The sequence below is a fragment of the Dendrobates tinctorius genome, unplaced genomic scaffold (assembly GCF_039654945.1).
Source record: "Dendrobates tinctorius isolate UK_male_01 unplaced genomic scaffold, ASM3965494v1 ptg000031l, whole genome shotgun sequence".
NCBI lineage: Eukaryota > Metazoa > Chordata > Amphibia > Anura > Dendrobatidae > Dendrobates > Dendrobates tinctorius.
Window position 1 is genome coordinate 11437696 of NW_027361699.1, and position 24805 is coordinate 11462500.

Genomic DNA, 24805 nt, shown 5'->3' on the forward strand with positions numbered 1-24805 from the left:
GTATCAAAAAAGGCCCAGGCTAGGTTACCCTTGCCACCCATGCGAGCTGCAGACCCTTGGATGCTGCTGTTCAGAGGCACAGTTGTGGCTGAGGATGCTCATTATGGCTGCATCACTACGTGTCTGCAACGGTCGACGCAATGTAGCCTCCTTGTCTTCCTCCTCTGATAACCTACTCAGCTGTGCGCCTCTATGTTCACGCCAACTGTGATCTAACACCTCATCATTATCCTCTCTGTTATCACATTCCTTGCCATTGGAGTCACCCTCCTCCTCTTCTTGACCTGACAGAACAATACAGTTGGCATGAACCTCAGATATCTGAGTCTCATCAGGATCACCTCTTCCCAGGGGTTAACGTCTGATGACGAGAGTCAGGATGCTGCTCGGACTGCACTTCTTCCTGCCCTGGATCCAAGCTAAAAAAATTTGGGAGCCGGTGTAGATTTCTTCCTCTTGACTCTGCAAAGCTTTTGAGTCCACTTCTGATGAACATGGCATAGAATGTTTTAACAGCTCTTCAGACTCACCCATTTGTGGTTCCGTACAGTTAGTTGAACAGATGCATAGTTGGGACACAGGGGGGAAGCAAGGGGAATTTTGGTGCCACATCAGTAGACTGTAATGGGAATGATGTTGAGGTGATGGAAGAGGAGGAGAGGCCACTTGAAGCTGCACTTGCCATTCACTCAAGTACATGCTCTGTGTGGGCATCAAGGTGTACCGCTGTGCAGCTGCCAAAGAAAGATAGTGGTGTAGTCTGTCCAGTAGCATAAGTTGTCCATTGTATTTGCAAAGCACGTGATGTTTCTTCATTAGTGTTTTCGCAAACATTACCACCTACCCCACGCACACCTTGAACACCTAGCCTAATTCGTCTTCCATCACAGCCTCGCTTTTCCCAGTCATGTTGCTCAGATAGTGTGGTAGGAGCATAGTATTAGCAACACAAAATTAGATTTTAAACTCTGCACCACCTCTGAAAACAGCTGAATTTGAGCGACAGTAAATTCAAAGTTGAAATATGGAGTGCTATATCTTGTTAGTCACAGAAAAAAAGAATTGTTTGAGTGTGGATGAGACCTGTATTACAAAGAAGTTATGCTACAAACTATTTTTAAAGTCAGGTCCCTTACTGTATGACATTAATAACAAAGGAATTTTTGTGGTCTCTGGATCAGGCCTTCACACCTTAATTTCAACACAACCAAAAGACAAAGTGTGATACGGCGGCTTGTCTAACTTTTTGCAACTGAAAAATTATAATTTTTTTTAATGTGCCTTATGTCTGCAGACAGATTGCTATCACCGCCACAAAATGACAACACATACAGCAGGCTTTTTAATATTTTTTCACTAGCTACATGTGAACTAGAATGCTATACTTTTGCATGGATCACAATAGATGCTGTGCACAACACGTGACCTGCTGGCTATTTTGTGGACCTCAGTATGGCCAAAAAAGAAAAAAAGTGCTGAAAAGTAAATTAAACAGCCACACTGGACACTAGCTACCTACAGTATCTGACTGATATACAACCACCTATCTAAATAGCAGAAATGTGGATACAGCAGTCTTTTTCACATTTCTCTAGTGAAAAAATATTATTTCAAATGCTATACTTGTGCATGGAACACAATTGAAGCAGTGCACAATGTGGACTTCTGGCTTTGTCTGTGAGCCTCAGAAGTGACCCAAAAAATAAAAAAAAATCCGGAAGGTAAATTTTACAGCCAAACTGGACTCTATCTATATAACCGCCTAAATAACTCTTGCTGTTAACAGTGCCAACGTCAGGAGCAGCCTCTTTGCGCTGTTACAGTGTTAAAATGGTGCTAAAACAAGGTGTCGCTATTTATATGAAGAGGGACATGTGATTTCAGTAGCCAATGACACAAGCCATTGTGTCAGGACATTATGGGTGTTTCCTGCACCCTGATTGGCTAGCCACATTGTGCACACATAAAGTTAGGAAAAAAAAATGACTGCTGTGCTTACAAGAATGCCACGCCTCTGGGCTCTGCAAACCCTGCCCCCTCATCAAACACATGCCAAACCCTCATGATACACCACCATTATCATTGCTAAAGTGCTGAAAATATTTTTATGGCCATGCAAATATTTACCCACAGTTTTACCGAATGTTACTGATTTTTACTGATTTTATAAAATTTTGCTCGGGTTTCCGATCACGAATCCGAATGTGCCATATTTATGCCAAATTAATGTTTGGCGATCATTTTCTGAAGAAATTCGCTCATCACTAGTCCCAACCACCCTAAATCCTCATTGACACCCTACTTTCTTACTCTCTGTCTCTACTCTATCTATCCCCTCATTTGCACAACTGCCCTTCCTCCCCCCCAGATCCTAGTTTAAAAGCACCTCCATCGTTCTGACTATTTTTTCCTCCACCACAGCTGCAACCTCCTCATTGAGGTGCAGCCCATCCCTAACGTAGAGCCTGTTGCCAACAGAGAAGTCATCTTAGTTCTCAACTTAGTTCTCCATGAACCCAAACCCTTTATACCTGCACCAATTTCTAATCCATTTATATATCTCCCTAAGCTCCCACAGTTTTTCTAGAGACGCTTGTGGAACCGGCAGTATTTCTGAAATCAATCCTGGATTTCAGCTTCTCTCCTGGTTCCCTGGTTCATTTTTGAGGATCTTTCACCTCGCTCTATCTTTGTCATTAATACAGATATGTACCATGACTGCTGGGTTTTTCGCAGCTCCACCCATTAAGCTGTCTTTCTGATCTGCAATATTATGAACCCGAACACCCGATAGACAGCGCACTGTTCAGCATTCCCAGTCTCAGCATCAGATGACCTCATAGAGTCCCCTACCACCAACATCTGTCTGGCCTTTACTGCGCTCCTATATATATTCACTCTCAAACAGCTGTTCACCGCATGTATACATTTCACAAGATGCACACCTGGTAGCATTGTCTAGAAAGCACATATTAAATGGGGATAAACAATACAGATAAAAGCAGAAAAACAATGGAAAACTAATAAGGAAAACACCAAACTATGCTCTTATGCCAAACTATGTTATTATGTTTAACTAGTCACATATCTGTAGCCCTGCGCTCAAAATGCAGCCCCCGCTTCACTCATCTGCCCTCGGTTGAAGTCTGTGGAGCTTGTAGTTCTACAACTAGAAAAGCATTTTAATATTTTACACTTTGATCACTGGTGTGATACACTGCAGTACTTCTGGACTGTAGCGCATCAGACCTGTCAGTTTTAGGCTATGGTCACACTATCAGTATTTGGTCAGTACTTCACATAAGAATTTGTAAGCCAAAGCCAAGATTGGGTGAAAAATGTAGAAACGGTGACGTATTTCTATTATACTTTTACTCTGATAATGATTGTTCCTCACCTGGTTTTAGCTCACAAATACTGAGGTAAAACAGTGACCAAATACTGATAATGTGACCGTGGCCTTACACTGACACATAGCCTGTTAGATCCTGCTAATGATTGAGTTAAGCAGGCCACCATACTCAGAGATTTTTACTTGAGTTGTAATGGCACCCATCTGGAACTGAATTTTATTTCTCTCTCTGTTAACCATCTAGATGTTAATGTCGCTGTTAACAACAGTATCTAGTGGGTTAAACAGTCATAATCGGTATTAAGATGATACAGCAAAGTGACAGCTATAGTAAACTTATTCTTTAGTGCCATAAAATGGCAGCACTGAGGAATAAGGCCCCTGAAAGATTTCTGCAAAAATACGTATTCATGGAAGTGACCATCAAGTGTTTTGCTTTTTTGAAGTAGATTTTTTTTTTACTTTTGGACTAGAACAGGCTCTTTAGAAAGTATTAATTTGATGAAAAATCAAAAGTTCAAAATTATATAGAAAAAATCTTTCTTTTTTTCTCCTCTTCCTATCTTTTACCTCCTCGGGACACAAATAAAGTGGCCGTAATGACTTTCAGCTCTTGAAATTCTATATTACAAATACTTAAATATTTAATGTAATATTTTGAATAAGGTAGATGCTATAATCTCTTTTCTTGCATTGCTGGGGGATACTAGCGAAATATTAATAACTAAACTTAATAAAAACTGGAATCTCTCTCCAAGAATCAAACAGATACTGATTTAGATTAACTGTTTCATCTGTAAATTACAAATGAATAGTAGGATTTCACATCAATTCTATGGTGGTAATATCATCTTAACCCCTTAACGTCCATTGACGTGCACAGTCTGTCATGGCCGGGTGTAAGTTCCCGCACCATGACGGGCTGTGCACAGTCCCCGCACCCAGAATGCTGAGATCAATCAGTCAATCTGACTGACCGATCATAACATAAGCGGGCAGGAGATGCTGCCAGTGTCTGAGCTTCCTGCATTTAGCGGGCAGGAGCGGCGTCTGTGCCGCCCCTGGCTGTTAACCCCCTGATTGCTGCGATCGAGCGGGCATACAAAGTAGAATTTCAATATTTGCAGATGACACTAAACTCTGCAGGGTAATCAATACAAAAGAGGACAATTTAATATTACAGGAGGATTTATGTAAACTAGAAGTTTGGGCTGATAAATGGCAAATGAGCTTTAATGGGGATAAATGTAAGGTCATGCACTTGGGCAGAAGAAATAAGATGTATAATTATGTGCTTAATTGTAAAACATTGGGAAAAACTATCACTGAAAAAGACCTAGGTGTATGAGTGGACGACAAACTCACATTTAGTGGCCAGTGTCAGGCAGCTGCTGCAAAGGCAAATAAAACAATGGGATGCATTAAAAGAGGCATAGATGCTCATGAGGAGAACAGAATTTTACCTCTATATAAGTCACTAGTGCGACCACACTTAGAATACTGTGTACAGTTCTGGTCTCCGGTGTATAAGAAAGACACAGCTGAACTGGAGCGGGTGCAGAGAAGAGCGACCAAGGTTATTAGGGAACTAGGGGGTCTGCAGTACCAGGACAGGTTATTACACTTGGGGTTATTTAGTTTGGAAAAATGAAGGCTTAGGGGTGATCTTATTACAATATATAAATATATGAGGGGACAGTACAAAGACCTTTCTAATGTTATTTTTTCTCTTAGACCTGTGACGGGGACAAGGGGGCATCCTCTACGTCTGGAGGAAAGATGGTTTAAGCATAATCACAGATGCAGATTCTTTACTGTAAGAGCAGCGAGACTATGGAACTCTCTGCCATATGATGTTGTAATGAGTGATTCACTACTAAAATTTAAGAAGGGACTGGATGCCTTTCTTGAAAAGTAAAATATTACAGGTTATACATATTAGATTCCTTGATAGGGCGTTGATCCAGAGAGCTAGTATGATTGCCGTATGTGGAGTCGGGAAGGAATTTTTTTTCCCCAAAGTGGAGCTTAGTGCTTGCTGCATGGGTTTTTTTGCCTTCCTCTAGATTAACATGTTAGGCTATGGGTTGGACTAGATGGACTTAAAGTCTTCTTTCAACCTTCCATATTATTATCACTATTGTTTGAACAATTACATTTAGTTTGAGTAAATTCCCTCACAGGTATATTTTTTATGACATGTTTGGGGTGACAAGAAAATGCCAGTTAAAATAGTGTTCCCTACTACAGGTTTTATAAAGGGAGTTGTCACAACAAAGTGAGGAGAAATATCTATTTTCATATTTAAATTTAACCCCTTTCTGCCATTGGACGTACTATCCCGTCCTTGCGACCTGGGACTTAATTCCCATGGATGGGATAGTATGTCATAGCGATCAGCGGCGCCCCCGGGGGGGAGCGGAGCTGATCGCGGCTGGATGTCAGCTGATTATCACAGCTGACACCCGGCACTATGTGTCAGGGGCGGTCATGGACCGCCCACGGCACATTACCCCTGGCACACTGCGATCAAACATGATCGCAGTGTACCGGAGGATTAGGGAGGCATCGGGCAGGGAGGGGGCTCCCTCCGTGCTTCCCGGAGCCCCCCGAGCGATGTGCTGCGCTACTCAGAGGGTCTCCTTCCCTGCAGGACCCCGGATCCAAGATGGCTGCGGGGGCCTTCAGGGGCCTGCAGGGAGGCGGCTTCCTCAGTGCCTGCAGAAAGCAGGCACGAGGAAGCCTGTGCAGCGCCTGTCAGATCGCTGATCTGACAGAGTGCTGTGCAAACTGTTAGATGAGCAATCTGACAAATTACAGTGATGTACCCCCAGTGAAGTAATAAAGTAATAAAAGTGTAAAAATAATTTATAAAAAATTCCCAAATAAATAAAAAAAAATATTCCCTAATAAATTCATTTTTTGGAAATAAAAAAACAAAAAAACAGTAAAAGCGCACATAATTAGTATTGCTGCGTCCGCAATGACCCACCCTATAAAACTGACTCATTAGTTAATCCCTTCAGTGAACCCTTTAAAAAATAAAAATAACAAAACAAAGCAAAAAACAATGCTCTATCATCATACCACCCAACAAAAAGTGCAATAACGCGTGATCAAAAAGACAGATATAAATAATCGTGATACCACTGAAAATGTTATCTTGTTCTGCAAAAAACGAGCCATGACACAGCATCATCAGTGAAAAAATAAAAGAGTTATAGCTCCCAGAATAAAGCAATGCAAAAATAATTACATTTTAATATAAAATTGTTTTCATTAAATAAAAGTACCAAAACATAAAAAAAGACATAAATGAGGTATCGCTGTAATTGTACTGATCCGAAGAATAAAACCGCTTTATCAATTTCACCACACGCGGAGCGGTGTAAACACCACCCCCAAAAGAAATTCATGAAATGCTGGTTCTTGTTCATTCTGTGTCCCAAAAATTGGAATAAAAAGTGATCAAAAAATTTAACGTGCCTGAAAATGGTACCAATAATAACATCAACTCGTCCCGCAAAAAATAAGATCTCACATGACTCGGTGGGTCAAAATATGAAAAAATTATAGCTCTCAAAAAGTGGTGATGCAAAAACTATTTTTACAATAAAAAGCGTCTTTTAGCATATGACAGCTGCCAAACATAAAAACCCGTTATAAATAGTAAATCAAACCCCCCTTTATCACCCTCTTAGTTAGGGAAAATAATTAAATAAAAAAATGTAATTATTTCCATTTTCCAATTAGGGTTGGGGTTAGGGTTAGGGCTAGGGTTAGGGTGTCTGATCTCAATTCCAGCCAATTCTACATTGAAAAAGTCAAACGGTGCTCCTTCCATTCCAAGCTCTGCCATGCACCCAAACAGTGGTTTACCCCCACATATGGGGTATCAGCCTACTCAGAACAAATTGCAAAACAACTTTTGAGATGCAATTTCGCCTGTTACCCTTGGGAAAATAAAAAATTGGGGGCAAAAATATCATTTTTGTGGAAAAAAATATGATTTTTTTATTTTTATGACTCTACGTTATAAACTTCTGTGAAGCACTTGGCAGTTCAAAGTACTCACCATGCATCCCGATAAGTTCATTGGGGGTCTAGCTTCCAAAATGGGGTCACTTGTGGGGGTTTCAACAGTTTAGGCACATCAGAGGCTCTCCAAATGTGACGTGACACTCGTCACTACTTCCTTCCAAGCCCTGATGTGTGCCCATTCAGTAGTTTTCTCCCATATATGGGTAATCAGCGTACTCAGGACAAATTGCACAACAACTTTTGGTGTCCAATTTCTCCTGTTATCCTTGGGAAAATAAAAAAATTGGGGACTAAAAGATCATGTTTGTGGAAAAAATATGATTTTTTTATTTTCACTCCCGGGCGGTAAAAATCTTCTGTGAAGCACTTGGGGGTTCAAAGTGCTCACGACACATCTAGATAAGTTCCTTGGGGGTTCTAGTTTCCAAAATAGTGTCATTTGTGGGGGTTTCTACTGTTTAGGCACATCAGGGGCTTTCCAAACGCGGCATGGCGTCCCATCTCAATTGCAGCCAAAAAAGTCAAATGGCGTGGCTTCCCTTCCGAGTTCTGCCATGCACCCAAATAGTGGTTTACCCCCACCTGTGGGGTATCAGTGTACTCAGGACAAATTGCACAATAACTTTTGGTGTCCTGTTACCATTGTGAAAATAAAAATTGGGGGTGTAAAGATCATTTTTGTGGAAAAAATATGATTTTTTAATTTTACAGCTGTACGTTATAAACCTCTGTGAAACCCTTTGGGGTTCAAAATTCTCACTACATATCTAGATAAGATACTTTTGTGGTCTAGTTTCTAAAACGGGGTTACTTGTGGGTCATTTCCACTGTTTTGGTACATCAGGGGCTCTCCAAACATGGCATGGCATCCGATCTGAATTCCAGCCAATTTTACGTTGAAAAAGTCAAACAGCGCTCCTTCCCTTCTGAGCTCTTGTCAGCGTCGGGATTTATCCTCTAGTCACCAACCTCGGGTGGGGCTCAGGTGGAGCTTCTCTTACCTAGGAACCTAGGAGTGGAGAAATAAAATGAGAGACACAGGTTGCTTGTCTATCAAGTAAATCTCCTTTATTAGGGGGGTCAGGCTGGATCTTTTATAGCCCATCAGAAGAGGAAATGAACAAATATGGACAATTCTGTAACATTGTGTAACAATTGGCAAAATGAAGGAGAGTTTACACAGGAAAGATAAGTTATATAATGATATGTCAACTATATCCTGTTAGTGCATTTGGCCAAGAAGATATTTCGACATATTTAGACATTATTCAAATATAGAAGAGGGGAATTTGGAGCTGACCATTGGCAAAAATATTCAACCACGTAGACAGATGATAAGAATTAAAATAGTGTCATTGGTTACAAACTTGCTTTTCTGATATTTTTCTAGACTTAAGAGAACTAAGATTAACCATTTATTTGACAACTCCCCTCTTTTTATCATTCTGTCTACCTATCACTTCTATCTCACCCTGCCTTTTTCCGAGGCCTGCAAGATAACCCTACTTCACAAAATGCACAGCTTGTCCTATGTATACTGTATCTTGGGATACCAGTCCTCCTGTGTATCCATTCAGATTATACTTGAGAATCAGACCTCCTTTCCCTATTTCACTTCTACTGATTTGCCCTATCTCAGAGGAGTACAGGTTTTATTAGGGGAGTAATGTCTGTCTTGTGTGTAATATATTAATAAGATACTGTATATATATATGGTGAATACATACTTATTGTGATACATTGTAACATATATTTTAATATATTAGTATATTTATTTTATATCTTTATTTGTTAGTAAGTGTTAATTATTTAAAATACATAATGCATATAAATCTTCAATGTTGTAGTTCTTTGCAGAGTCTTTATCTTTGTTCAGACCAGTGGTTTTCCACAATGCATACAATCAGCCAGGTCCACTGAAGTTTGCTTGTTGCAGAATATACGTATATTCACGCTGAACAGTGGTTATGAAGGTAGTCGTCACTTGGGTTTGCTTTATATCAGAGTCAGTATTGATTCTAGCTTTATGTTTACCTGGAATATATTTACAATTAGAACCGAGAACTTTATAACCATAACAAATAACTTTATCATCACTGCAATGATCAATATCACAAAAACTGCTTGAATTAGGAAATGAATTACACCTGATATTCATCCACCTATTCCTTTACACAAATTCAAAGGATTTAACCATGCGAGCCCTTCAGGGAGGGGCAGGTCTTCCAGGGAATTAACCTTCCGTATTCCTTCCTTTATTAGCCTACCTTGTTCTATGTCATGAGTGACTCTCATCAGTCCGGATGGATCTATATAATGACAACAGGCAGGTCCCACTACCTGACAGAATCCCCCTAGAGATGCTGTGAGACAGTCGAGCACCATAGAGTGTTGGTTAGTTATGACAATGAGCTGTCTCATATAAGCAGATTCTACATTAATGGCATCAACTAAATACTCAGTTACATTATCAAAGATATCACCCAATTCTTCTATCATCTGAGCATTTCTTAGAGTTCTGAACATAACTCCCAGAGGTCCAGTGAGGACCATCCCAGGTTTAAGATACCATGGAGTGTGCATTAAATGTTTGGGTGGCTGGGGAGATGGCGCACTACGTTTTACTATCATGTGGCTAGGGAAATTTTTATAAGGAAAGTCATTCTCATTCCATACCTAGGTGGCTGGCTCTTATCTAGCCAGTGTACATGCACCTTCAGCTCCTTTAGGAATCCACCTATAAGCATTGCTCCCACAGACTATGTTTAGAAACTGAAATTCATTAAAAAAAGCTATTGTTATTGAAACTAACCGGGTAGTGGCAGTGTAAAGACACCAAGAGTCGTCTAAATCTGTAGTGACTGCCCTATAATATCGCAATGACTGGCATTCTGGGTCAGTATTTATACTTATATGCATCTCATCAGCTCCATCTCCATACTGACCTTCTCTGTTTTCTTCATCTACATGAACTGGCTCTCTCTCTGTCAATGGAGTTACAAAATATGGCATAGTTTTTGCAGCAATAGGGCCATGTGAACAAATCCAGCAATTGGATAGATTTCTGGCCTGGGCAATATAGTTATGGTACCGGACAAATTTATTAGCCCACTGTTTTGACACATCACTATCCCATGGTTCAAAGACATCATTATCTTTTTTTACATTGAATAGATACAATCACAGTGAGAAGCAAGAATGGATAGTACTTCACCAATTCCATTCTCCTTTAGTTCTTGTGAAATTTCTTGCAGTGAAATACGTGAATCCAGACAGACTTTCCTTCCAGCTTAACAGATGTGGGCGTGATCAGCTGGACTTGGTAGGGTCCTTCAAAGTGAGAATCTAGTCTTTTCCTCAGGTGCTTTTGCGTTACCACCCAGTCTTCAGGCTTAAGGTCATGCGAGCCTGATAAGGAGGTCGGATCTAGAAGGGAACTGAAAACACGCGTATGAATTTGCTGCAACACCTGTTGCAATGCACCCACATAGGCCGTCATATTTGAATGAGAGGCCTGCATCTGCTGAGGAAAGTACAATCCTGTCCTGAGAGGACTCCCAAACAATACCTCATATGGACTCAAACTTGTCTTTTTGTTGGGAGTTACCCTAACTGTGTACAATGCTATGGGAAGACACGCAGTCCATGGTTTACCTGTTTCCGCCATTGCTTTTTGAATTTTCAATTTTAATGTACCATTTAACCTTTCCACCCTGCCACTGCTTTGGGGATGATAGGGAGTGTGAAATGATTGCTCCATCCCTAAGGCACGGGTGATTCCTTGGCACACCTGTGAAGTGAAATGACTACCTCGTTCACTTTCAATTACCTCTGGTACTCCAAATCTGCATACTACTTCTGAAAGTAGCTTTTTAACCACAGTGTGTACATTTGCATGAGCACAGGGCCATGCCTCTGGCCAATTGGAGAAAAGATCCACACATACCAGTGCACATTCATAGTTGCCTATTCTTGGAAGCCGAATGAAATCAATCTGCAGTCGCTGAAAAGGGTACAATGGCCTGGGGGTGCACTTTGGTGGCACCTTCACCGTTTTTCCTACATTATGGCATGCGCAAATTACACATCCCTGTACAAATTTTGCAGCAGCATAATGGAACCCTGGTGAAGCCCAACTTGTTTTTACCTGGCTTACAATTCCATCTTTAGATTGATGTGTTAATCCATGGGAGAGGGAGCACACCATAGGGAACAATGCCCTATGCAAGCAATACTTACCGTCCGCTCTCCAAAATCCATCTTCTTCCTTTGCACCTGTGTGCCTTTGCCATTCTTCCTTTTCTGATGCAGAGGCCTGTTCTTGCAGGCTCTGGAGAACAGAGTGTGGCACTATAAGTAAATGCTCCTCCATTGTACATGCCTCAGCGAGTGCTTTCAATTCAGCCTCCCGGAGCAGACATCCCAGAAGGTAAAGCTTTACTTTGTACCACCTTATGTTGATCAACCACTGAATAACCTGTATAAGGTACTTCATCTTCGTAAATCCTGTGACACATCTACATAAAACTCTGGATTCTACATTAGGGATTGAAATCACTTGCACATTGGCAAGTAGCCATGTTAAAAATACAGTATACCCTTAGCATGTCCCCCCTCAATTCATGACAATGCAAGTGGAAGTGGAGGTCATAATTTGGGATTCCTAGAGCCGAGGCTGAGAGAATGGCCTCCTTCAAGTTATTGAACCCCTCTTTTGCTTCCGGGGTCAGTTGGCATGGCTTCTCTACAGTAGCTGGTCAGCCCCAGGAATATACTCAGTGGCAGATGGATGTGAGCTCCATTGCTTGGCTTATGGCTTTTTCTTCTGCTGTAATGTGTTTCAGCTGAAGTGAAATGCAATGACCTAAGAAAACAATTTTTTCCTTTGCTCTTGGCAGTTACCTCTTGACACCTTACATCCTTCATGGTACAAAAATATTAACAAGGAAGCTGTTTCCATTAGACATACACTACCTGTTTTCTCTCTGCTCAGGGGATATCATCTAATACGCACCGGTACAGTTCCTGTCTTCAATCTGATGAATACTGGTACTTTCCTAAACCAACATCTGTCTTATTCTTTACCCATACTGCAGGTGGTACCTGATCGAACATCTGCCAAATGTCCTCATCTTGGTTAGTTGCAGGTTCTCACCATCTAGCTAAACTAGCAACATCATTGTGAGAGGGTTGCTTCAGACAATGGGCCTGTAACAGTAATGCCTTTCTTCCAAACTTAATTAAAAAACTGCATTCATAGCACTCAGGATATCAGCACCTATCAAGATTATAGGACATTTATCTGAGACTAGCAATTAGGCACACAAGTATGTGGTACGTGCTATTCACACATTCATGGGTTCTGTTTCATACAAGGGATGAACTCTTCCACCTGCTCCTAATCCCTGTACCATCTTCCCTGTCCTGAATCGTTGTGGTGTATCCTTTTCTTGTATAATAGAACGGCTCACACCCGTATCACTCAGGCATTTTAATTGTTTACCATGAGGAAATTCTAAGTATGTGATTTTTTGATTGGACCATCCTGTGGGGGAGCCGCTATTTGTTCATTTCCTCTTCTGATGGGCTATAAAAGATCCAGCCTGACCCCCCCTAATAAAGGAGATTCACTTGATAGACAAGCAACCTGTGTCTCTCATTTTATTTCTCCACTCCTAGGTTCCTAGGTAAGAGAAGCTCCACCTGAGCTCCACCAGAGGTTGGTGACTAGAGGAAAAATCCCGACGCTGACACTCTGCCATGCACTAAAACAGTGGTTCCCCCCACATATTAGGTATCAGCTTACTCAGGACAAATTGCACAATAACTTTTGCAGTTAAATTTCTCCTGTTACCCTTGGTAAAATAAAAAAATTGGACCTTTTTTTGAAAAAGTTAAATGAACATTTTTTTTAAACATTCAATAAATTCCTGTGAAGCACCTGAAGGGTTAATAAACTTCTTGAATGTGATGTTGAGCACCTTGAGGAATGCAGTTTTTAGAATGGTGTCACTTTTGGGTATTTTCTATCATATAGACCCCTCAAAGTGACTTCAAAAATGATGTGGTCCCTAAAAATAAAATGGTGTTGTAAAAATGATAAGTCGCTGTTCAACTTTTAACCCTTATAACTTCTTAAAAAAAAAATTTGGCTCCAAAATTGTGCTGATGTAAAGTAAAAATGTGGGAAATGTTCTTTTTTAAGTTTATTGTGTGCCATATCTCTGTGATTTAAGGGCATACAAATTCAAATTTGGAAAATTGCAAAAGTTTCAAAATTTTTGCCAAATTTCCATTTTCTTCCACAAATAAACGCAAGTTATATCAATTAATTTTTGCCACTAACATGAAGTACAATATGTCACAAGAAAACAGTGTCAGAATCACCGGGATCCATGGAAGTGTTCTAGAGTTATTACCTCATAAAGGGACAGTGGTCAGAATAGTAAAAATTGGCCCGGTCATTAACATGCAAACCACCCTTGAGGGTAAAGGGGTTAAAAAATCAATAGCATATTTATATGCAAACCTGAGATTAAAACAAATAGAATTATAGTGATGTATTATGTCCGGCATAGCTGTCTTATCACCACTCCACACCATTTTAAGATTTTATTTTCCTTTTTCCACCCTAAAAGAATTCTGTTTTATTTTTCAACTGAATTTTACAGATTATAGGTGACACAAAATTTGGGAAACATTCTGAAATTAATCCTTTTGGCATATTTATTTAAAAGGCAAAAACTTGGGTGTTTGAACAGGGTTGTGTTGACTTTTTATATCCACTGTATATAAAGACTGGTCAATCAAATCAAGTGGTGTGCGGTGGAGAAGTCCCCATCCGGCTGTTGAAACTACTGCATGTTTTCTCTGAAAGAGCTTTTAAGACAAAAATATGCATGCCTTCAATCACGCAGCTAAGCTTTGATACATTCGGTCAGTGGTTTGGGCAGCGTTACGTAATCTGTTTGCGATGTGATGATGCGATTTCCTCGCATCTAGTATCCGTTTGACATCTGTATGTCATCTGTATGCAATGCGATTTTAACATGAGCTTTTACATACAGCAGTTCTCTGCATGTAAAAGCTCATGTTAAAATCGCATTGTAAAACACAACTATAAAGATCGTTTTAAAACCAAATAATCTTAAAAACATTTGCCAGCAAACAATCTGCTGTGTACAATATAAAATAGAATAGGTTAAAGTAGAATAGATACATACATGAACATGGAATAGGTGACACACACACACATATATATATATATATATATATATATATACTATATATATATATACAGTATATGTGTGTGTGTGTGTGTCTTTATATTCTTTATATTGCATAGAGATATAGATATAAGAATAGCCGTTAATTCATTTGTCGGCTTCGGACAGCATAGAAGACAAGGATTACATACAGTAAATCTATGCAGAATAGTTAGATATATAGATGTCTGTGAGGAATACAGTTAGCATAGTGTGTGTGCAAATTAGGGGACATGTGTGTATTTGACCCCGTAACCCACAAGGGTGGTTTGCACGTTCATGACCTGGCCAATTTTTACAATTCTGACCATTGTCCCTTTATGAGGTAATAACTCTGAAACGCTTCCATGGATCCCACTGATTCTGACACTCTTTTCTCGGAACATATTGTACTTCATGGTACTGGTAAAATTTCATTCAAATAACTTGCGTTTATTTGTGAAAAAAATGGAAATTTGGCAAAAATTTTGAAAATTGTGCAATTTTCAAAATTTGAATTTTTCTTTTCAAACCAATTTTATTGAGAGTTTTTACAATAGTGAGGGGAAGGGCTCAGGGGGAGGGTGGGAGGAATGGGGAGGGAAGGGAAGAAAGGGGGGAAGGACCAGTTGGTCCAAACAAGTTTTCATTCATAAAACAATAGTTGAGAGATATAATTGACTGGGTTATTTTATAACCAGAACCATGCTATAATAATATGTTTAATACATGCCAGATTGTCTCTGGAGCAAAGAACAAACAACAAAATATCAGTGCAGCAATTGCTATAGAGTTAGCTTGTAGGAAATAATGTAATCCATCTGAGCCATTTATGAGTGAAGAGGCCAATATTATTATTAATAGTGGCTAGTTTTAGTTCGAAAGATTTGTGTAAGGAGATTTTTTCCTTTATATCTTCAATTGTTGGAATATCCTGTCTTTTCCAATTAAAAGCTATGGAGCTTTTGGTAATAAGGAGGATGAGAATTATTAGAGGTGGAAGTGTTTGGATTGATTCTTGTGAGGTAATAGATAACAAGGCCAATTGGGGAGAGAGGGTGATGGGTTTTTGAAGAAGGGAGTTTATTAGGAGAGAAATATTTCTCCAGAGAGGTTTGATCACTGGGCAGTGCCAAAATATGTGAAAAAGATTCCCGTGATGTCCACATCCTCTCCAGCACAATGGGGAGATCTCAGGGTATATCTTGGCTAGTCTGGCTGGTGTGTGGTACCAACGTGAGATAATTTTCTGGTGGGTTTCCAAGAGAGACATAGATAACGTGGCGGACATGGAGGAGGAACATGCCTGCTCCCAGTCCTCTATTCCTGGATTTATCCCAAGTTCCGTCTCCCACTTAATTATATTGTTTGTTTTGGTAAATTCGTGGCACTTATTGAGCCACATATAAATATAAGAAACCCTCGAGAAAAGGCAGTGGTTTATGTTGTTAATGAGATTGGAGAAAGGCTCAGAGGGTTTTGCGTCTTTCTTTCTAAGTTTGGTTGCTAGCTCTTTTAGTTGAATATAGTCAAAAAATGATGATGATGGAATACTGAACTTGTGTTTCAAATCGCTAAAGGAATAGATGTGGTTGTGTCCGCAAATGTCTCTGAATTTTTTGACACCGTGGTCAGACCAGATCGAGGGTAGATCTGACTCAAAAAGAGACGCTATAACGTCGAGAGATAGATTTTTTGTTTAGCTAAGAGTCTCCAAGCTTCCAGGGTTGCTTGGAAGATTGGATGAGTAGTGGAGAGAACCTTTTTGAGAAGGATGGATTCCAGGACGAGAAAAGAAGGAGACCTGTTGTTGTTTAACGCCTTTTAAATGTCGGCCCATGCCGGAGGGTCCACGGTTGACCACCAGGGGAGGCTGTTTTTGACAAGGAATGAGGAGTAGTAAGCCGAGATATTTGGAAGGCCAGCTCCTCCAAATCTCCTGTTGCCATATAAAACATTTTTCGCAACTCTGGCTTTTTTCCCGTTCCAAACGAAATTGTTGGTCATGAGTTGAAGATTGGTAAGGGCAGGGGTGGAAATGTGTAGAGGGAGAAATCTAAAGAAATAGATTATTTTGGGGAGGATATAGGCTTTAAAAATTATAATTTTACCCCACCAAGAGAGGTCTTTCTCCCCGTATGTTTTTAGGTCTTTTGAGATGGTCTCTGTGAGGGATTTTAAATTTAGAGGTATGAGGGAAGGGACTTTATTTGTGAATTTGATTCCCAAATATGTGATGTGATCTGTTGTCCAGCTCCATGGGCATGAGCGGCTGATAGAGTTGGTTTGGGTGTTGTCCAGATTAAGTGCTAGCATCTTGGATTTTGTTATGTTGATTTTGAAATGGGAGATGTCCGAAAACTTCTGCAGAAGTTCTTGGACTCTGACAATTGATTTGATTGGGTCTGACAAAGTGAGAATAACGTCGTCAGCGAAGAGGCATATTTTATATTCTTTATCCCCTACTTTGATGCCTTGAATATCCGGGTTGTCTCTAATAGATTGAGCTAGGGGTTCAATTGCTAGGGCAAAGAGAAGAGGGGAAAGTGGGCAGCCCTGTCTGGTGCCGTTGGATATTTGGAAAACTTTTGAAAGGTGGTTATTAACATATACTTTGGCCGTTGGGTCGGTGTATAATGCTCTAATGCTTGTAATTAGTTCGTGGTGAAAGCCGAATTTATGTAGGGTGGCGAAGAGGTAATCCCAATTTAATCTGTCGAAAGCCTTTTCGGCGTCAAGAGAAGCTATGACGGATTTGGTTTTGTGTGTATTGATGAGTTTTATAAGATTGATCAATCTTCTGGTGCCGTCTATAGATTGTCTATTGATTATGAACCCGATTTGATCTTTATTGATTAGTTTGGGGAGTATGGAATTCAGTCTGTTTGATAGTAGTTTTGCATAAAGTTTGATATCTGTATTTATTAGCGAAATTGGCCTGAAATTTTTCATAAGAGTAGTATCCGAATTGGGTTTGGGAATAAGGATTAGGGTGGCCTCAAGCATTTCCTTGGGGAAGTAGCCCAAAGTAGAGGCTGTGTTAAAGATTTTCGTCAAGTGAGGAGCGAGGATTTCGGCAAACGTTTTATAGTAGTTGTTCGTAAACCCGTCAGGGCCAGGGGCCCTGAAGGGTTTGAGGTGTTTTATAGCTTCTAGAGTTTCTTTTTCGGAAAAAGGGGATGACAGAATAGATTTGTCATCCTCATCTAGTTTCGGGAGGTTAATTTTGGCCAGAAAAGAAGTGATATCTGAAGGATTTGGGTGGGGGAGGGGTGAGTTTTGATTGATATTGTAGAGATTTTCGTAAAATGTGGCAAAGGAGTTAGCAATATCCTGTGGGTGGGACAGGGGGATAGCTTTAGGGGAAAGAATGGTGTCGATCCTGTTTTTCCGTCTATGGTTTTTCAAGATGTTAGTCATGTATCGCGATGGGCGATTTAGATTTTGATATAGTCTAAAGCGGTTGTTTTTAACTGCTGAGTCATGAAACGAGAATATCAAGGCTCTAAGCTCTTGTCGTAATTTGAGGAGTTCCGAGCGTATAACTGAACCCGAATTTGTATTGTCAGTTATCATTGTTTCCTTAGTTTTGATTTGGTTCTGGAGATCTGTTATTTTCTCCCTGTTTGCCCTTTTGTGTCTCGAGGATATTCTAATTAGGATGCCTCTCAGAACGGCTTTGTGGGCATTCCAAAGGGTAAAAGGGCTAGAAAGTTCAGTATTGTTCTCTTTGAAGTAATTTAGGAGGGCTGTAGTAATCTCAGCATTATAATGTGGGATATTAATTAAAGAAGAGTTGCACTTCCATAAAAATTGTTGGTTGGTGGCAGGGCCGAGAGTGAATGTAGCTACTACTGGAGCGTGATCAGAGATCGTTTTAGGGAGGATAGAAATGGAAGTAAATTTGGGGAGTGAAAAGACATCAGTTAAAATTAGGTCGATACGAGAAGCAGTGTGATGGACATCTGAAAAGTGAGTGTACTCAATTGAAGTCGTGTTTATGGAACGAAATGTGTCAAAGAATTCATTGTAATATATCCAGTTGTTTAGTGTTTCTGCCTTGTATCTATTGGGGGCTGAGGAGTCCAATTTTCCGTTTGGGACCATGTTAAAATCTCCCGCGAATATTAAAGAGCCCTTTTTTATTAGGTTGATTTTCTTTAGAAGTTTGTTTAAGAATCTGATTTGACCTGTGGTGGGGACATAGACGTTCACAATAGTGACAGTTGAGTTATTGATATTGCAAACTAGAATGTGGTAGTGGCCTTTCTCGTCTTTTAGTTCTTCTATGAATTTAAAGTTGATGGAGTTTTTTATCATAGTAAGGACTCCTGCCTTTTTCTTTACTCCCGATGATTCATATATGTGGGGAACGTTTTTGTGGGAAAAGTTGGGGTGGGTCTCTCTTTTAAATTTCGTTTCCTGAAGACATACAACATCGGAGCCCAGCCTGTTGGCCTCGCAATGTATTACATGACGCTTCCTAGGGCTGTTCAGACCCCTGACATTGTACGTGGCCAGGTTTATTTTCATTGTCAGTGTGGTGTTTTGTGGTTGTGAAGGTACCTGTGATGCTGTTGAACTCGGTAGGGTTGTGGCTGATGAAGAAGTTTAGGCACAGATGGATAAGGTTGAGGTTGTATAGGCTGCAGCTGAAACACAATATAATGGAAAAAACAAGACAAATTAGACAAATTAGTAGCACATTTGGTCAGAATAATCTTATATGGACCAATAGGAGCAGATTTCTACGACGAACTCTGCTCAACTCGGCGGGGACCACCAGGAGAAGGTTGCCTAGGCAAACTCTACTCTAACTCGGTGGAAAGTCCGTGGGAGAGTATCCCGAAAACAACCTCTGAGAGGAATAAACCAACATCCCAGCCAAGTAGGGCACTTGACAGGAAAAAAGAATCTGCAGTCTGTCTTTGCAATTTTAACGATAGTGACAAAATGAACGGCCCAAAAGGGAAATGCTGCGTGACCTGCTAAATAAAAGGAAGAAAAGAAAAGAGTCTTGTGGTGGTTAAGACATCTCGGGTGATCAGGTCGGAGTCTTGGAGTCTTGGGATGAAGCTGGCCTGTTCCTGGGCTTGATGTTCATTGATTTAAAAAATCTGTGGCCTTCTTCTATGGAGGAAAGTACTATGGTTTTGCCATTGTGGAGGACAAGGAGTTTTAGGGGAAAGCCCCATTTGTATTGAATATTATTGTCTCTCAAGGGGATGGTGATATCTTGGAAAGCTTTTCTTCCTTCTATGGTATGCTTTGAGAGGTCTGTGAAGATCTTGAGGTGGGAATATGGGTCTGGGAAGCCTCCATTATCTCTGATGTTATTTTGGATTCGTTCTTTGGTGTGGAAAAAATGGATTCGGAGGATTGTGTCTCTGGGGTGTCTTTAGGTAGGTGGGCCGGTTTTGGTAGTCTGTGTATTCTGTCAATGATAGTATCATGGGCTGAGAGAGTCGGTTCGATTTTTTTGAAGACTTTTTGGACATAGTCTTCTAGTTTGGTAGAGGCAACGGATTCTGGAATCCCTCTGATTTTTATATTGTTTCTTCTGCTGCGATCTTCTAGGTCTGCCAGCTTGTGTTTTAACTGGGTGATCTCTGTTCTGATTTGGTGACTCTCGTTAGTTGACTCCTCGGATTTCTTTTCTACTGTGACAATCCTGGATTCGAGGGTTTCTAATTTTTTGTTAAAAGATTCAAATGTTGATTGGAAGATTTTCATTTGAGATTCGAGGGTGGCTTCCAGGGTGATTTTGAGATTATTATTTATTTTTTCAGCCAAGGAGGTCATATATAGCTCAATAGAGTCAAGGTTTGCTTTGTCAAGGGAGTCCAGTTTTGGTTTGGATTTTGCTGGGCTGGGATTCGGAGTTGAGGCCCATGAATCATTATCCGAGTCTTCTTTATGGTCGATTAGAAGTGCGAATCTCTCGTTCCGGGCTCCTGGGTTCCTCCTTTTTGAGGAGACAGAAGTGTCCATAGTGGGAGCGATTTTATGTGGGGTCCTGGACCTAGTGGGGCTGATTGTGTTGACTTTGTCCGAGGACGGATGAGATTTGCCCCCCTTGTCTCCACCTCCTTTAGGGGATAAGGAGGCAGAGGAGGCCGGTGTTTTGGTTTGTTTAGCAATATTTGATTTATTCTGGCTCATTTTGCCAAACTGAGATATCATAGAAAGATTCAGTGCCCGTTGTCTGGTAATGGGGGTTGAGTAGAGCACTCCTGTAGGAAGGAAGTTAAAGAACGCTTGTAGGGCGAATTCTAGTAATTTAAGGGAGAAGGCGGTTTATATTTAAATATGGTGCCCTGGTCGGAGCTAATCAACCCCCTTGTGTTAATGCTTGGTGTGACAGTAATATTGTAGTTGCCACTTTTGTGCTGAGTAGCCTTGGGTTATTAGTTTTTATTAGAACAGGCAGGCTCAGCAGCACTGGGTTTTTTTTTTTTTTTTTTTTTTCCCTTAGGCTACGTTTTTTGCGTAGCCGGGGAACGTAAGCTAAGCAATTGGCGTAAGGAGTGTGCGCGCCTGCGCACTGAAACACCTCTTTGTCAGCGGTGATCTCCGCTCTGGTGTCGGGACATTGGAGGCTGCAGGCAACCCGGGAGGCTCCCCACTGATGTCCAGCGAGGAGGGAAGGACCCCCCGGGATCCGAAGGAGCTGGGCGCGGTAATGTATTAGACTCCTATCTGTTACAATTACCCGCGGTGGACGGGGATGACAGGCGGGGTCGCGGCTAGTGCGTCTGTGCGCCGGCTTGTATAACTAGCCGCTTAGCCACGGCAGCAGATTCTCCTCACCTCCTCCTTACTCCCGATGGCCGGTGGGGGGTCCCGGTCAGTGGGAGGAGATGTTTTTGAATGCGGGCAGGGGCCACGGGACTCTCTGAGGTCAGCGGAGGTTGCGGAGGAATTATTCACAGATCTCCGGTTGCCGCTATTGTCCCTGTCGCCTTGGATTTATCAGCCCGGGTGAGGGGCTGTTGCACATGCGCAGTAGGAAGGAAACTCGTCGGGGCTGAGGCGGCAGTGTAATAAAAGAAACGGCTGCGGCGGCTCTTACCGGGGATAGTAGCAGGAGAAAATTTAAGTACCGGGCACCTCTTCGGGGAGCACCGGGGGCCCCTCTTTCGCTGTACTTTGTTGCAGTGGGTCTTGAAGGAGCCGCGGTGCGGGCCGGAGAGGTGGGCCCACAGGTACAGGGAGACAGGGGCTACAACGGTTTTTTCCTGGGCCAGATGAGCCCCTCCAAGGATGGGCACCCGTCAGGAACTCTGTGGGGATAGATTAGTCCACGGATAGTCTTGGTGGGGACAGTCTTGGTAGGGATAGGACCGGTAGGCCTCAGTAGGCCTCAGAAATGAGGTCAGGCCTTGCAGTTCTGATTTTTCCTGGATTACAGTCTATGGAGGTTTCAAAGTAGGTCTGAGATAGCCGTTGAGTATTCTTTCAATAAAGAATTGGTCAGGATGGGTTTTTCCTGGTTGATGGTTGTTGATTTAGATAGGCTGTATCAGGAGCTCTCGGGCTGCACCTCTTACTCCATTGCAGTCCAGGCCACGCCCCACCAAAATTTGAATTTTTATGCCCTTAAATCACAGAGATATGGCACACAAAAAACTTAATAAGTAACATTTCACATATGTTTACTTTACATCAGCACAATTTTGGAACACAAATTTTTTTTGTTAGGAAGTTATAAGGGTTAAAAGTTGACCAGCGATTTCTCATTTTTGCAACACCATTTTATTTTTACAGACGACATCACATTTGAAGTCACTTTGAAGTTTATTAACCCTTCAGGTGCTTCACAGGAAATTTTTGAATGTTTAAAAAAAAAAATGAACATTTAACTTTTTTTCACAAAAAAATTAATTCAGGTCCAATTTTTTTAATTTTACCAAGGGTAACAGGAGAAATTGGACTGCAAAAGTTATTATGCAATTTCTCCTGAGTACGCTGATACCTGATATGTGGGGGGGAACCACTGTTTCGGCGCATCGCAGACCTCAGAAGGGAAGGAGCACCGTTTGACTTTTTCAATGCAAAATTGGCTGGAATTCAGATCGGACGCCATGTCACGTTTGGAGAGTCCCTGATGTACCTAAACAGTGGAAACCCCCACAAATGACACCAATTTGGAAACTAGACCCCCCCAAGGAACTTATCTAGATGTGTGGTGAGCACTTTGAACCCCCAAGAGCTTCACAGAAGTTTATAACGTACAGCCGTACAATTAAAAATGTGACATCGGCGGCTATGCCCGCCGATGCTCCTCCAGCGGCAGCGCGCGCCGCGGTGTCCCCTTACCTGCGCGTCCCCGTCCGGGCGCGCGCCCGTCGCACGTTCGCCCTCACTGCGGATCCTGGCACCCTCTTTGACCGGAGCTCTTTGACCGGCTGAGAGGAACTCGGATCTTCACGAAGTTAGATCTGCGGGGAGCCTACAATTTGGTCCGGATCCGTGCTGGGGATGAGTGGAAAACGGCCTTCAATACCCGTGACGGGCATTATGAATACTTAGTCATGCCCAGCGTTGGACTGGAACACCTTGGGCCCACCAGAGAAAATCATTCTTGGGGCCCACTATGTAGCTGCATAGAGTTAAATACCAGACCACCAATTATGCGGTAAAACACGCTAATATCCGGGTATAAGGTTGTACATGTCTTAATTATGTAGCAGGAGTTGGGGTAGCCCCCTCATAGAATATAAAGCAGCCCCCTCACATAGTATAATGCAGCCATCTCATAGAACATAAGGCAGCCATCTCATAGAATATAATACTGCCCCCCTCATAGGGTATAATACTGCCCCCCTCATAGGGAATAATGCACCCCCTCATAGGGTATAATGCACCCCCTCATAGGGTATAATGCACCCCCTCATAGGGTATAATACTGCCCCCCTCATAGGGTATAATACTGCCCCCCTCATAGGGTATAATACTGCCCCCCTCATAGGGAATAATGCACCCCCTCATAGGGAATAATGCACCCCCTCATAGGGAATAATGCACCCCCTCATAGGGTATAATGCTGCCCCCTCATAGGGTATAATACTGCCCCCCTCATAGGGAATAATACTGCCCCCCTCACAGGGAATAATGCACCCCCTCATAGGGTATAATGCTGCCTCCTCATAGGGTATAATGCACCCCCTCATAGGGTATAATACTGCCCCCCTCATAGGGTATAATACTGCCCCCCTCATAGGGTATAATACTGCCCCCCTCATAGGGTATAATACTGCCCCCTCATAGGGAATAATGCATCCCCTCATAGGGAATAATGCTGCCCCCTCATAGGGTATAATACTGCCCCCCTCATAGGGTATAATACTGCCCCCCTCATAGGGAATAATGCACCCCCTCATAGGGTATAATGCACCCCCTCATAGGGTATAATGCTGCCTCCTCATAGGGTATAATACTGCCCCCCTCATAGGGAATAATGCTGCCTCCTCATAGGGTATAATACTGCCCCCCTCATAGGGTATAATACTGCCCCCCTCATAGGGAATAATGCACCCCCTCATAGGGTATAATGCACCCCCTTATAGGGTATAATGCTGCCTCCTCATAGGGTATAATACTGCCCCCTCATAGGGAATAATGCACCCCCTCATAGGGTATAATGCTGCCTCCTCATAGGGTATAATACTGCCCCCTCATAGGGTATAATACTGCCCCCCTCATAGGGTATAATACTGCCCCCCTCATAGGGAATAATGCACCCCCTCATAGGGTATAATGCTGCCCTCCTCATAGGGTATAATGCTGCCTCCTCATAGGGTATAATGCTGCCTCCTCATAGGGTATAATGCTGCCTCCTCATAGGGTATAATAATGCCCCCCTCATAGGGAATAATGCTGCCTCCTCATAGGGTATAATGCTATATAGATATATAGATATAGAGTTAGATAGATATAGATAGAAAGATAGATGTAGAAATAGATAGATATAGAGATAGAAAGTAGATAATGGATAGATATAGATAGAAAGATTCATAGAGATAGATAGAGATAGATAGAGATAGATATAAAGATAGATATAGAAAGAAATATAGATAGATAGATCGATAGGTAGATAGATATAGAGATAGATAGAAAATAGATAATGGATAGATAGATAGATATAGAGATAGATATAGAGATAGAT